The 14,276-nt window shown below is 46.4% G+C and overlaps 1 long non-coding RNA gene across 3 annotated transcripts in view; it reads left to right on the forward strand.

Annotated features, from left to right (window-relative positions):
• The window catches only part of LOC138789747 (uncharacterized), a 165,614-nt gene that overhangs the window by 82,454 nt on the left and 68,884 nt on the right, over window positions 1-14,276 (forward strand). For all 3 annotated transcript variants that reach the window (XR_011362783.1, XR_011362782.1, XR_011362784.1), the window contains exon 3: window positions 4,350-4,418. This is a non-coding gene — a long non-coding RNA (uncharacterized lncRNA). The remainder of the gene's footprint in view (window positions 1-4,349; window positions 4,419-14,276) is intronic.

Genomic DNA, 14,276 nt, shown 5'->3' on the forward strand with positions numbered 1-14,276 from the left:
GCTCGCTGTGCAGCTCTGTGGATGAACGAATGCCCAATTATCCACACCTCGGGGCGATGCTGACCTGAAAGAAAGGAACAAGAACAATTTTAAGACAACAAATTCGGACGAACATACCGCTTATAGCAGTCAGAGGACCAACTCCCCAAGCGCTTTACTGAATCCCCGGGCATCCCGATGGCATCCGCCAATGTGGCCGCACCTATTCTAAAGGAATGCGTGCCGAATTCTTTAGCATTCAAACCAGCCCGCTCCAAAACCTTTTTTTAGAACCGATTCAAATTGAAATTTAGTCACTGGTGAGCTGTCCTCAACTAGGAAAGGGGCCGCGGGAGTATCCGCCTGCGTAGCAGGCCTAAACTTAAGGTACTCCTCCTATGTACACCGGAAAGGCTTCCCCGCCCAAGCGGTTGACGGCTAACCAAGACCCCTCCGCATATATGTCTGTTTTAGATTTTCTAACGAATATCTTCATTGAACTCGGAAGGATGACTACATCGGAAACCCTGAGGCCGGATGGCTTCGTTTTGGACAGGGCGACTAATTCGCTAACCCTTAGGGCCCCGAAAAAAGCCAAACAAAAGGCGGCCCGAAAAACCTTCACCTCGTATGGAGACGAACATAGCGTAAATAGCTCGACCATTAACTGCTGCAGCAGGGCAAAGGATATAGGTCTACGCTTGTCCCTGCGAACAGTCTCTTTCTTCCAACCCCTCAGAACCAGTTTGACAGCCAGATCCTTAGTATTATCTGCTAAACCTAAGAGCCGAAGCATAAAGGAGACACCTGAAAGGCGTTTTTTTGCTACCATTACTGAAACCCCTTTTGCACACAGTTTTGCCAGGTAGGCCCACGTGACCTGCTTACAAACCAAAGGGTCCGACCATCTTGCCCCTCTGCTCCTTCAAGCCATTCGGCCCAGGCCTTACCGATATTGGACCAAGTAGCTGATGACAAGGACGATTCCAGTAATGGCCTCAATGGTTCGCCAGCTCCCATAGAAAAGGCGGGCAAGGCACTCCTTCCTTCGGCGCCCGGGGGTGCAGCCTTAATACCATCGTTGACAGACTCGCCAGGTGGAAAGGACAAATGTTGGATCAACCTGAATTTTCCCGGTTCCTTCTTGGGGACCAAGTCCAAAGGAGAAAACCATAAATTAACCAAGTGCGGCTCCAAAAAGGGGCCCGCCATGCGGCCAGCGGCCACTTCCTTGTCCAATTTGTCCTGCGCCACCTCGAGATTCTCAACCACTGAACGTAAGTTGCTAACCAAACATAAACTGGAATTAGGAGTATGTGGAATGTAAAAACCTTCTGAAAACCCCTTAATGAGGAGCTCTGCCTCCCGCCTCCTGGGGTACTGCTCGAGCCAAGGGAGCATCTTTTGCACGCTCACCGGTGTCCTCGGGTGTTCCATTAACACCTGGCCGAGTGCCAGTTGACTTACCCTTTTTAAAACACCGAATGGATGAATGAGCGCCCCCGCAGATTGAGCACTCGTGCTTAAAGCAACACGCGGCAAAGAATCTTCAGTGACCCTCAATAAAGAGCCAGCACGCCCCGGGCGTTTTCCGGCTGCCCCAGTGGAGGCTCCTTCGGAAGCAGCTGTGGCAGGAAAGGAAGGCTTATGCTGCGATAGGATCAATTGGATCCATGCATCAGTGGCCTTTGTGGCCCATCCCACCTCGGGTTGCAGTGCCAATCTCCTCCTGAACTCCTCATCATACCGCCACCAGGCCGTTCCACCATGTAGCTTATGGGCTGTATGAATAGTGTCCAGGTAAACAAATAACTCACCAGCCTTCGTAGGATACTTGAAAGTCAAGACACAAGACAGCGTGGAAAAGTCCTGAAGCCAATTTCCAAACGTCTTAGCCACCTTCAATTTTTTATCATCCGACTTATCAAAACGTTTCTCCTTGTCAACCGTTAGATGGTCCACCGACACTAAGGACCATATGTCCACATACTCATTATTTAATGTAATTAAATTTGCATTTAATTTAAATGAGTCCCCAAAGGGGCAACCCCACAAAAATAAGAATCCTTAAATCAGCCCCGTAGGCGCAGCAAGCAGGGAGTCCACCGCTGGGGAAGACAAGCAAGCCCCCTCAGGAACCGCTTGTTTATTGGACACCTTGTCCAACACTGTCCGCAACATAGTCACCACTTCAGTATCAACATTTAAAGAAGGATAAGAAGCATTAGACCAAGCCCGTAAACAGGCTAACTCACCGTCAGCTGGACGCAGTGGTTCTGAAATCTGGGTAACAATGGAAGGCTGCAGAGCCGAAGATGCCGGGGGGCGAGCACGGACCTCGTTGTAGAAGATCGCTGGAGCCGGGACTCCCTGCTACTCCGCCTTGAAGACCCACGACTTCCGACCCTGCGATGTGAGGTGTGGCGAGATCTGGAAACCTCCGGTGAAGAACCAGAAGGAGACGAGTAGCGCCTGGATCTCGGCGACATGTGATAGCGCTTCCTCTGGCGCCTGTGTTCCTCCGCTCCCCTGCACGCTGACCCGTGACCGCCAGCACCAGAGGCGTGGGAAGTACGCCTGTGCCTCTTGTGGCCAGCAGTGGAGTATGAATCATCAGAAGAGGGGGAAGAGAAACTACTGGGGCTGTAGTCTTCGCGCCTCCTGCGCCTGCGCCCTCTGCCTCTCCCAGGGGCACGAGAAGCCTGGGAAACCGAGGTGGCCTTGATGGATGGTGGATGGCCGCTAACAGAAACAGGCTCCGCATCAAAGAATTCCCCACTAGAGCTATCCAGCTCATCCAATTCAGTGGGGGAGACCGCCGGAGGCTCTACAGTGGCGGGGGGAGGGGGTGCAGAGAAACTGGCCTGGGAAGCGCGCCCAAACCAACGGGCGAGCCGCCCGGGAGGAGGGGGAGGGGGGCAGCTGCCGACGCCGACCCAGCCATAGGGGCAGACAGACCGGATCAATGATGAGGGGACCTGAGTGGCGTCACCGGCGGCAGCCGAGACCCCGGAAGCCTGGGGCGCCGCCGTCTCATACTGCCCCAGAGCAGCAGTCACGGCGGTTCCCGCGCAGCCTGCGGCGTGCGCTCCCCTGGAAGCAGAGGCGCGCACCGCCGCCGACACTCTCCTGGGGGTACGATCAAGTACATCGGGAGCCAAATTCTTCGGGGCCTTAGCAGCCCGCTTACCTCCTCTGCCATAATAAACAATAAAATAGACAATAGACAATAAAAGAATTTCTCTACATTCTGAAAGCACAGACTCATATATAAAAGGTACCAGGTGTCTCCCAGACCTAACAGCTATCTAACAGTGTCAGCAGTTTAAAAAGTAAATTACAGCTGACAGATTCCCTTTAAGGCTCTGCACAGTGCAGTACACTTTGCTGAGCAGTGACGGTGGCTGCTTTTTTTTATAATCTCCTAGAGACATATCCTCTGCTCAGGTAATTCTGCTGCTCTATACAGCTTGCCCTGTCTGTTCTAGCACTAGAAGAGATCACTTGTTGACTAGAATTTTAGTCTTGAAGCGCATGTATTCTCTCCTGGCACAGCACCGCTAGTAGCAGGGCAGGGGACGCAGATTGTACAGTGCAGTAAAACAGAACAAAGAATGTGGCTGACAATTTTCTGGGAGAAAGGAACCAAGTCTATTCTCCATATTAGAAAACTAGCAGTCTTATTTCCCAGTAACCAGGAGCCATATCCTATGCTTAGCCAGCTGTAATAAGAGCTATGAGAATATGGAGAAGTGTAATGTGTAAACACTCTGTATGGCCAAAGCTTCATAATGAATTTTTTAAAACCCCTCTTCCTTGAGAAAATCCTGAGTATGTCCACCTGTGCCTGTGATTATAATGAGATGACTGCTGCAAAGTGATCTCCACAGAATAGGAATTGCTGGCTTAGTATCAGGCACATACTGTTTTTTTTAGATATAGTGACATGGATAAATAATTTAAAAAAAAGACACCATAAATGCTAAAAGGAGGCAGGAGGCGGGACCCTGGAACGCGACCTAAAAGCGGGTGAGTGGATCTTGCCCTGCTGTGATGGGAGGTAGTGGGGGGACTTGTCCACGAAGGTTGGAAGCTTTGGTATGCTAATTCTCTATTTCTGTGATGTCATGTGACATAACCCAGCACTGGGGGCGCTGAATGTAACTAGGGCTTAACTTTGTAGTAGTGCTTATATTTCAAGCTTACTCAAAAAAAAAAAACCTGCAAATACATACTAAGACTTGTTTTTTGGAGAAACAGTGTTTATATAATAGGTCATTCTGTTTCTGTTGGTATTTTCTCTTTAACGCCCAACTGCTATTCTTTTGGAATTTTAATTCCTCTTTCTTTTTCATTTTTTTTTCCTTAAGATAGAAATATATTCTGGAGAACTAGAACAGGAAGAATCCAATCAGGGATTTCAACTGCATGAAGGACTGGTAAGATATCTTACTTCCAGTACTTATATAAAGATAAATGTTATTATCGGTGTACTTAAAGTGTCACTGTCTTTATAACTTTCAAAATCTAAATCAATAGTAGATGTCATATAAGGCAAGTTTGCAATTTACATTCATGATTTTGTTGTTGTTATCATGCTGTAAAACAAAGCTGTACTTACCAGAAATCCAGGTCCAGTCTACTGAAGGCAGATTTTCTGACTTGTGTTGGTTGAAAAAACAGACTAAACACAGGAATTCCGGCCAATACAGAGAGTTACAGCTCAATGTGCCCATCAGTCACATGACTGCCTTCTCTCTGTGAGCGCTCAGATGGCCTGGGATACACAGGACTTCCTGTTTTTTGTTTCCTGGGGGGGGGGGTTTGTTTGTTTTTTAGAAAAAAGAGTCAGAAAACAGGACGTGCCGTGTTCTCCATGATAACTAAAAAAAAAATAATGAATGTAAATTGCAAACTTGCTTTATATCACATCTACTGTTGATTTAGATTTTGAAAGTTATAACGACAGTGACACAGTAAATTAGAATGGTGCCAGCATTGTGCCTTGCATAACATAGGGAATGCATTGAGTAGTAGAGGACACTGAAAGCTGCATGTTACTACTTATGTTCAATATTTGTTGTGAAGTAGCAAAGTTGCATGACACCATGTAAATGCAAGTTCAACAAAAGTGTGATTCAAGTAGTGGCTCATTTAGACATTACGCTTTATTTTAGCTCATGGAGAGGTATTCCTGGACTGGAGCTTATTTGTCTATTATACACATATAATGAATGGCTTGATTTAGATTACTACCTATAAATTACAACAGAGATGTGCTCGTACCTTGCTGAATGCATTTGTGAAGCATTTTCAGCCAATTAGGAGAAAAAAAAATTGATAAAAATTGATACTTAACTTTCAGTAGATGAGTTGACATTACATAACAATTTTCAACGAATCAAAGAACATTTTAATAGGAAGTCAACACAATGGAGCTAATTTATGACACAATCAAGAGCTATCTATCCTCAATCCATCCTCAGCATTCAACACAGTATGACAACGTTCTGCTTCTTTCTCTGCCGATTCTGCCTCTGGATGGTTGCATATTATAGCTATGTAAGGATAATTACATTTTTTATTTGGCTACATATATAAGGACATGGTTTAGTGGAAGCATATTTGCACCTAAGTTTGGAAGTATAGCAATATAGGGATATTTATAACTTGGAGCCCTTCGTATATACACATACTGTATAGTATTGTGTCGTTGGTGGTTTACCACAGGATTGGAGGTAAAGCGTTGCTATAATTAAAAAATACTTTTTACACATGTCACACAAATGTGTAAAAAAGTTTAATAATTCAGCATCTCAGCGCTGAGATCACTTTCCAGGCAGACATAATGGAACAGGAGCAGGTGATGAACCAGGGAGTGAATGGTAAAGCTATGTTTCTAAAGGTCCACGGATATCTCAGCACTGAGAGCCCTACTGGACTATGACAGTAATTCATAAGGTATCAGTTTGATGAATCCCTAAAAATGCAATGAGAGCTCTGTCATGTCCCCAAATCACCCATCAATGAAGCTTGGTTGGATATATTGTATAATGACCCACGAATCATTTTCTCAGCCGCACATTACTACTGAGCGCCAAAATTCTGTTTTCAAAGCAAAATGGGAAAAATTAGATTAATCGATGATTAGGTTTATCACAAACTTTTCAATGTGCAATAAAGCACTACTGATTTAGTGGTGCTCCCCCATTAACTCCAGATTGACAGACCAGGTCATAGATTCTGAGCTCCATATGGTAATTTATTGCTAGCTTTTATTTTAAAAAAAAAAAAACAACTCAGAGCCTCCAACTATCCATACTGCATGTGACATGTCTTAAAAGGGTTGTCCAGAAAAAAAACAAGGCTGCTTTCCAAAAACAGTGCTACACATGTCAATGGGTTGTGTCTGGTATTGCAGCTCAGCTACATTGAAGTAAATGGAGCAAAGTTGCAATACCACATACAACTTGGGGAGGCAGTATGGTGCTATTTCTGGGGGGGAAAAACGCCATGTTGTTCTTAGCCAGTAATGTTGTCAATGTCTCACCACTAAAAAAATAAAAAAGTTTAATCTCTATAGCCTATAGTGCAGAATATGGACCTCCAAAAAATAACACAGCTTTGAGAGTAATGGACATTCTACCACTGAGATGAACAGGTGTCATGTTATGCAGGAGCGTAACTAGAAATGGCTGGGCCCCATAGAAAACTTTTAATTGGGCCCCCCCCCCCCTCAACCGACCACTACGCCATCAACACACCCAGCTCTACACAGGGTCTGTACTACATATAAATTACAGTGCAAATATATTTAGTGACTGACAGGGGACTTCTCCTCTGATCGGAGTTCTTCCCTTTTCATCTTCTTCTCCATCTGTCCTGGGCCATTATGAGAATTTCTCCGAGCCACGAATCCACAGAATCTGCCAGACAGACATATTAGGCTCCTCACTCTGGCACCATCCTCATCTCTATACACACTGCACATCTGTATTGGCCTCTTTAAGCCCTCTTTCAGTGGGTAGCCCTGGCTCCTTATAGATAGTCCCTTGTTCAGTCTTCCACATAGATGGCCCTGTGTGTTTATAGTACATGACAACCTCTGTGCATCCCCTATACCAGGGGTAGGGAACCTCGGCTCTCCAGCTGTTGCAAAACTACAACTCCCATCATGTGTAGACAGTCAAAGCTAAAGCTGTAGTTTTTAAACAGCTGGAGAGCCAAGGTTTCCTATCCCTGCCCTGTAGTATATGGCCCCCTCTGTGTAGTCCCCTTATAGATGACCCCTCTGTTTAGTCCACTAAAATAGATACCCCCCCCCCTCTGCGCATGCCCTATTATATACATCCCGCAGTGTAGTTACCCTTATAGATGCCTCCTCTGTGACATCCTCCTTATAGATTGCCCCCTGTGTTGTTCCTCTTACAAATGGCCCCCAGTGTTGTCCCTCCTCCATAGGCAGCGCCCAGTGTTGTTCCCCTTACAAATGGCCCCCAGTATTGTCCCTCCCCCATAGGCAACCCCCAGTGTTGTGCCTCCCCCATAGGCAGCACCCAGTGTTGTGCCTCCCCCATAGGCAGCACCCAGTGTTGTCCCTCCCCCATAGGCAGCGCCCAGTGTTGTCCCTCCCCCATAGGCAGCGCCCAGTGTTTTCCCTCCCCCATAGGCAGTCTCCAGTGTTGTCCCTCCCCATAGGCAGTCTCCAGTGTTGTCCCTCCCCCATGGGCAGCCCCCAGTGTTTCCCTGCCCCATAGGCAGCCCCCAGTTTTGTACCTCACCCATAGGGAGCCCCCAGTGTTGTCCCTCCCCCATATATATAGCTCCCAGTGTTGTCCCTCTCCATATATATAGCCCCCAGTGTTTTCCCTCCCCCATATATATAGCCCCAAGTGTTATCCCTCCCCCATATATATATAGCCCCAAGTGTTGTGCCTCCCCATATATATATAGCCCCCAGTGTTGTGCCTCCCCTATATATAGCCCCCAGTGTTGTGCCCCCCCATATATGTAGCCCCCAGTGTTGAGCCTCCCCCATATAGCCCCCAGTGTTGTGCCTCCCCATATATATACAGCCCCCAGTATTGTGCATCCCCCATATATATATAGCTCGCAGTGCTGTGCCTACCCCATATATATAGCCCCCAGTGCTGTCCCTCCCCCATATATACAGTCTCCAGTGCTGTGCCTCCCCCATATATATACAGCCCCCAGTGCTGTGCCTCCCCCATATATATACAGCCCCCAGTGCTGTGCCTCCCCCATATATATACAGCCCCCAGTGCTGTCCCTCCCCCATATATACAGCCCCCAGTGCTGTGCCTCCCCCATATATATAGCCCCCAGTGCTGTCCCTCCCCCATATATACAGCCCCCAGTGCTGTGCCTCCCCCATATATATATATACAGCCCCCAGTATTGTGCATCCCATATGTATAAAATTTTACCTGAAATTTTTATTTCCTGGAGTCCGTAGGCAGCACATACTCATGGGTTAATGGATTTCCGTTGACCCGGATAGAAGAGGGTTAATCTAGCAATAGAATACAAACAAATTATTAATTAATAGACAGCACCTGATGTCCACCCTATAAGATACCACCAAGAATCACAAAACACTGTATAGTATGCAGCAATAGGATTTATTTGGGGGGGTATATTGTGCTGCCTACGGACTCCAGGAAATAAAAATTTCAGGTAAAATTTTATACTTCCTGATCGTCCTACGGCAGCACATACTCATGGGACATGATAAGCAATAATAACAAACAGGGGGGGATTAGACTGCAATAGCTCCTTTCAGCACGCTCAAGCCAAAGGCTGACCCCTCTGAAGATGCGACATCCAACCGGTAATGCCTCACAAAGGTGGATGATGATGACCATGTCGCGGCTTTGCATATTTGGTCTAATGGCACATGACATCTCTCTGCCCAAGAAGTTGCCGTGGAGCGCGTTGAGTGAGCTCTTATGGTTAGAGGTGATTGAAGACCTTCCAAGTTGTAGCAGAACTTAATTAGATCCTTAATCCAGCGGGCTAAGGAAGATTTGCTTGCCTTTGCTCCTCTGTTTTCCCCGAAGTACTGGACGAACAATGCTTCGGTCTTCCTGAATGATGCTGTCTTTTCTATGTAGCAACAGATGGACCTTTTCACATCTAGTAGCTGTAACTTTTCATCTTGTGAAGGATCGACTATAGGTAAGATGATTTCCTGATTCAGGTTGACAGTGGAAGGAACTTTGGGAAGGAAACCTGGCATAGTGCGAAGTACCACTGCGTCTGGTAGGATCCGCAGGTAAGGCTCTTTAACTGACAGGGCATGCAGTTCACTAATTCTTCTAGCTGATGTTACTGCAATAAGGAACAGAGTTTTCCATGACAGCCACTTTAAGTCAGAAGATTCCAATGGCTCGAACGGATCTTCTGACAACTTTTTTAACACCACCGTTAAATCCCATGAAGGCACCGGGTTGTGGAAGGTGGGTCTCAATTTTGCCACCGCTCTGAAGAACCTGGAAATAATCGGAACTCTAGAAAAAATCCCGTCCAGATGAGCATTGATTGCGGTCAAATGTACTTTTAAGGTGTTCAGCTTCAGCCCCTTCTGGAGTCCTTCCTGTAGGAACTGAAGGATAGATGAGACCTCTTTAGTGGACCTTTTGTTAGTGGTGCACCAATCTGTATAGATTCCCCAGATTCTGGCGTATACTTTTACTGTACTAGGTTTCCTTGATGCTATCAATGTCTGGATTACTTCATCCGAAAGACCTTGATTTCTCAATCGGCTGCGTTCATGTTCCAAGCCGTGAGATGTAGATTGGTTAGGCCGGGGTGAAACATCCCCTCCTGCTGTAATACATCTGGACGAGTTGGCAGTTTCCAGTACTCTCCCCTCGATAAGGCCAACGCAAGCGGAAACCAGGCCCTGCGGGGCCAATAGGGTAGGATGACGATTGCTCTTGCCTTCTCGTCTCGAATCTTCCTCAGTACTCTCGCGATCAGAGGAACTGGGGGGAAAGCGTAGATGAAGGTCTTTGACCAACTGATGGACAGGCCGTCCACTGCAAACGGGTGATCTGCCCTGGATAGGGAGCAAAACTGTGCCAACTTCGTGTTCCTCCGTGATGCCATTACGTCCAACTGGGGACGTCCCCACCTGCTGACAATGGAGTTGAACACTTTCGTCTCCAATTCCCATTCTGACGGATGAAGAATCTTTCTGCTCAATAGATCCGCTCGGGTATTGAGAACCCCTTTTATGTGTACTGCTGATATTGATAGGAGATTCTCTTCTGCCCATTCCATCAGACGCATGCATTCCTTTTGAAGGAGAGGACTTCTGGTCCCACCTTGCTTGTTTAGATAGAATACTGAGGTGATGTTGTCTGATTGAACCTGAACTACTTGATTGCGGAGTATTCTCTGAAAATGTAGGAGAGCTAATCTGATTGCCCTGAGTTCCCTCAGGTTGGAAGACATCTGTTGTTCTGTCCGTGACCATTTTCTCTGGACCCACAGAGTTCCTACATGAGCACCCCAAGCCAAACCTGAGGCATCCGTAGTGAGTACCAGGGGAGGAGGAGACATCAGACTCTTGCCTTGATTTAGACGGGAGCTGGATAGCCACCATTTCAGATCCTGCTTCACCTTCAGAGTCACTGGCATCGAAGCGTCGAGGCCAGATGGAGATCTCTCCCAGTGCTTCAGGATGAGGCTTTGAAGCATTCTGATGTGAGATCTGGCCCAATGTACTGCCTCTATTGAGGAGGTCAGCATGCCCAGCACCCTCATCGCAAAACGTATGGAGCAGCTGTCCTGGGAACAGATGTTCCGGACTGCATGAAGTATCTTCGTAATTCTCTCCGGGGTGAGAAAGAGATGCATCTGAATGGTGTCGATGATGAACCCTAGGTAAGTGAGTCTTGTTGATGGTACAAGATTGGATTTTTTTAGATTTATTAAAAATCCGTGGTTTTCCAACACCTCCAGGGTTAGCTTGAGGTGACGCAGAAGTATATCCCTTGAAGGGGCTCTGACCAACCAGTCGTCTAGGTATGGAGTCACGAAGACCCCTTGCGTCCTCAGATGGGCTGTCAGAACAACTGCTATCTTGGTAAATACCCGGGGAGCAGATGTTATCCCGAAAGGTAGACAAGTGAACTGAAAATGTTGAATCTGGCGATGAAGAATAACCGCTATTCTGAGGAACCTCCTGTGTGATTTTAAGATTGGGATGTGTAAATAAGCATCTTGCAAATCTATTGTGGCAAGATAATCCCCCTTCTGAATGGCTAGAACAGCCGTCTGAATAGATTCCATTTTGAATTTCTTTTTCAGGAAGAACTTGTTTAGAAACGTGAGGTCGATTACCAGTCTCCAGTCTCCACTGGCTTTTGGGACAGGAAATATTGGCGAGTACACCCCCTTGCCTTCTTCCCGCTTCGGTACCATTTCCAAAGCGCCCTTTTGGATAAATTGAAGTAGAAGATTGTGAACTACCGGATCTTGTGTCCTGTTCAGAATAAATCTGTCTGGAGGGAATTCTCTTAACTCCAGGGAATAACCTCTTGATATCGTCGAGGTTACCCAGGCATCGGAAGATGTTTTTGCCCAAGTTGTGGAAAAGTCCATCAGCCTTGCTCCCATTGGTGAGGGATGGGGCCTGGCGTCATTGCTCAGACTTGGTGGAGTCATTTTTCTTTTTTCCACCCTGATTAGACTGTTGTCTTCCATACTGCTTTCTCTTGCCAGAGGCACGAAAATTGGATTGCCTTCCAGGAGATCGCCTATACTTTCCCTTGAATGATCTATAGGGCTTGGATTTAAAGGGAAAGCCTATGCCCTTTTTCTCACTCAGACGCTTCAAAATACTTTCCAGCTGAGGCCCAAATAAGGAGGATGGATGGAAAGGTAGGGAGATAAAGTGATTTTTAGAGTTCACATCCCCAGATGACCATTGTTTCATCCATAGGGCTCTTCTTGCAGCATTAGACACCGCCATAGCCTTGGATGAATATTTTAGATTGTCCATCGGGGAATCACACATAAAGTCAGCAGCAAGCTTCATAACCGACATGTTCTGAAGCAATTGTTCCCTGGGTACACCATCTTCAATGTCATGAAAAAGTTCACTTATCCACAGTCTCAGTGCTCTGGCCACTGGCACAGTAGCCATAGAGATTCTAGATGACGCAGCTGCTGCCGCGTATGCTTTTTTGGAAAGAGAGTCGGCTTTTCTTTCCATAGGGTCACATAATAAAGATGAATCCTCTGATGGGAACAGAGATTTCTTTGATAAGCGGGCTGCTTCAAGGTCCACTGGGGGCGGGACCACCCATTCATTAGTATACTCCGGTTGGAGTCTGTATACAGTTTTAAACTTAGTGCCTGACTCATGGATATCAGGCTTAGGCCATGCACTCTGGAAATGATCTTTCACTAGGGGATGACAAGGAAAAACTTTGTCTTTTGTGGGTGGAAAATAAAATAGCTGATCTCGTTTAGGCTTATGAGTGACATCCTTGTCAGATTCCAGAGATTTTTTCACAGCTGAGAGAAGCCTAGGAACAGAGTCCTTCTTCAGGAGAGACATATCCTCCACAGTTTCAAACTCTGAGAGTTCAGATTCTTCATTGTTAGACAGGGCCTGTGTGTCTGAGACAGAGGCAGATGGTCTAGAGACTGAGGGTGTATGACCACTACTGTGTGAATGTAGCTGGGCAGAGAAGGAGTTTTTCAATTCATGAAAGGTTTCAGACATCTGGTCTTTAAACCAGCTCAGGAACTCTCCAGTCTGACGCTGTTGCTGCCGGTTATGACGCTGCTGGGAGACTGACATGCATGATGCACAGTTGGAACGTTCCCAGGATTCAGGAAGTGGTTGGTGACATGTAGCACATAGACTATGCTTAAACTTCCTTTTGCTCTTTCCTCTTGCACCCGACATCTAGAGAGAGCATAGAAAAAACATTAGCCAGTGATACACTGAGGCATTTAGAGGAAAGGCAACCCCAGGTCTGATTTTTACCTTAAACACCAGAGGGATCTGCTGCCTAGGCAGAGTGCTTACCTCTGAGTGGAACCGCGGTGTTTTTAAACCTCTGACATGCGCAGACCCCATTTCCGGACGCCGGAAGTCCGCGCAGGCGCACTGCCGCCGTCGCCATCTTGGAGGAGGGCAGCAGTGTCTGCGCATGCGCCGTTATCCCGGGCGCCATCTTAGAACTGGGCAGGAGCGACTGCGCCTGCGTCGAGTATGCCGTAGCCATCTTTCATCTTGGAACCGGAACAGATCAGAGGGGCCCTACAGAGCGTGTACACCGCGGTAAGCATACAAACACATGTAGTTCAAATGCTCACCTGGGGAATTACAACAGTGAGTAAAACACTGTACCATGGTCGGCATGAATGGACGGTGCAATGCCAAACACATGGACCCAGCTGAGGGACCAGCATAACGCCAGTATACGGCTGAGATATAGATAAGTCTCAGGGACCCTGGAAAGGTATAGAGACCGCACCACTCCGTCTTCTATCCGAGAAGAGAAAAAAATACAGTGTTTTGTGATTCTTGGTGGTATCTTATAGGGTGGACATCAGGTGCTGTCTATTAATTAATAATTTGTTTGTATTCTATTGCTAGATTAACCCTCTTCTATCCGGGTCAACGGAAATCCATTAACCCATGAGTATGTGCTGCCGTAGGACGATCAGGAAATATATATATATATATATATATATATATATACATATATACAGCCCCTAGTGCTGTGCATCCCCCATATATATATATATATATATATATATACAGCCCCTAGTGCTGTGCATCCCCCACATATATACAGCCCCTAGTGCTGTGCATCCCCCATATATAGATATGTGTGTGTGTGTATATATATATATATATATATAAAAAGATATATACAGTATATATATATATATATACAGCCCCTAGTGCTGTGCATCCCATATATATATATATATATATATATATATATATACATATATATATATATATATATATATATATGGGGGATGCACAGCACTAGGGGCTGTGTGTATATATATATATATATATATATACATATATACAGCCCCTAGTGCTGTGCATCCCCCATATATATACAGCCCCCAGTGTTCCCCTTTGATAAAAAAACAACAACTCACAACTCACCTAACCACACGATCCCCCATCGGTTGCAGGTCTCTTCTTCTCTCTTCATCTGCACCCGACAGATCAGCAGCTTCCAGGCGAAGTCCCGGGCAGCAACATCACTGAGCTCAGTGTGCACCGCGGC

Source organism: Dendropsophus ebraccatus, chromosome 4 (genome assembly GCF_027789765.1).
Source record: "Dendropsophus ebraccatus isolate aDenEbr1 chromosome 4, aDenEbr1.pat, whole genome shotgun sequence".
NCBI lineage: Eukaryota > Metazoa > Chordata > Amphibia > Anura > Hylidae > Dendropsophus > Dendropsophus ebraccatus.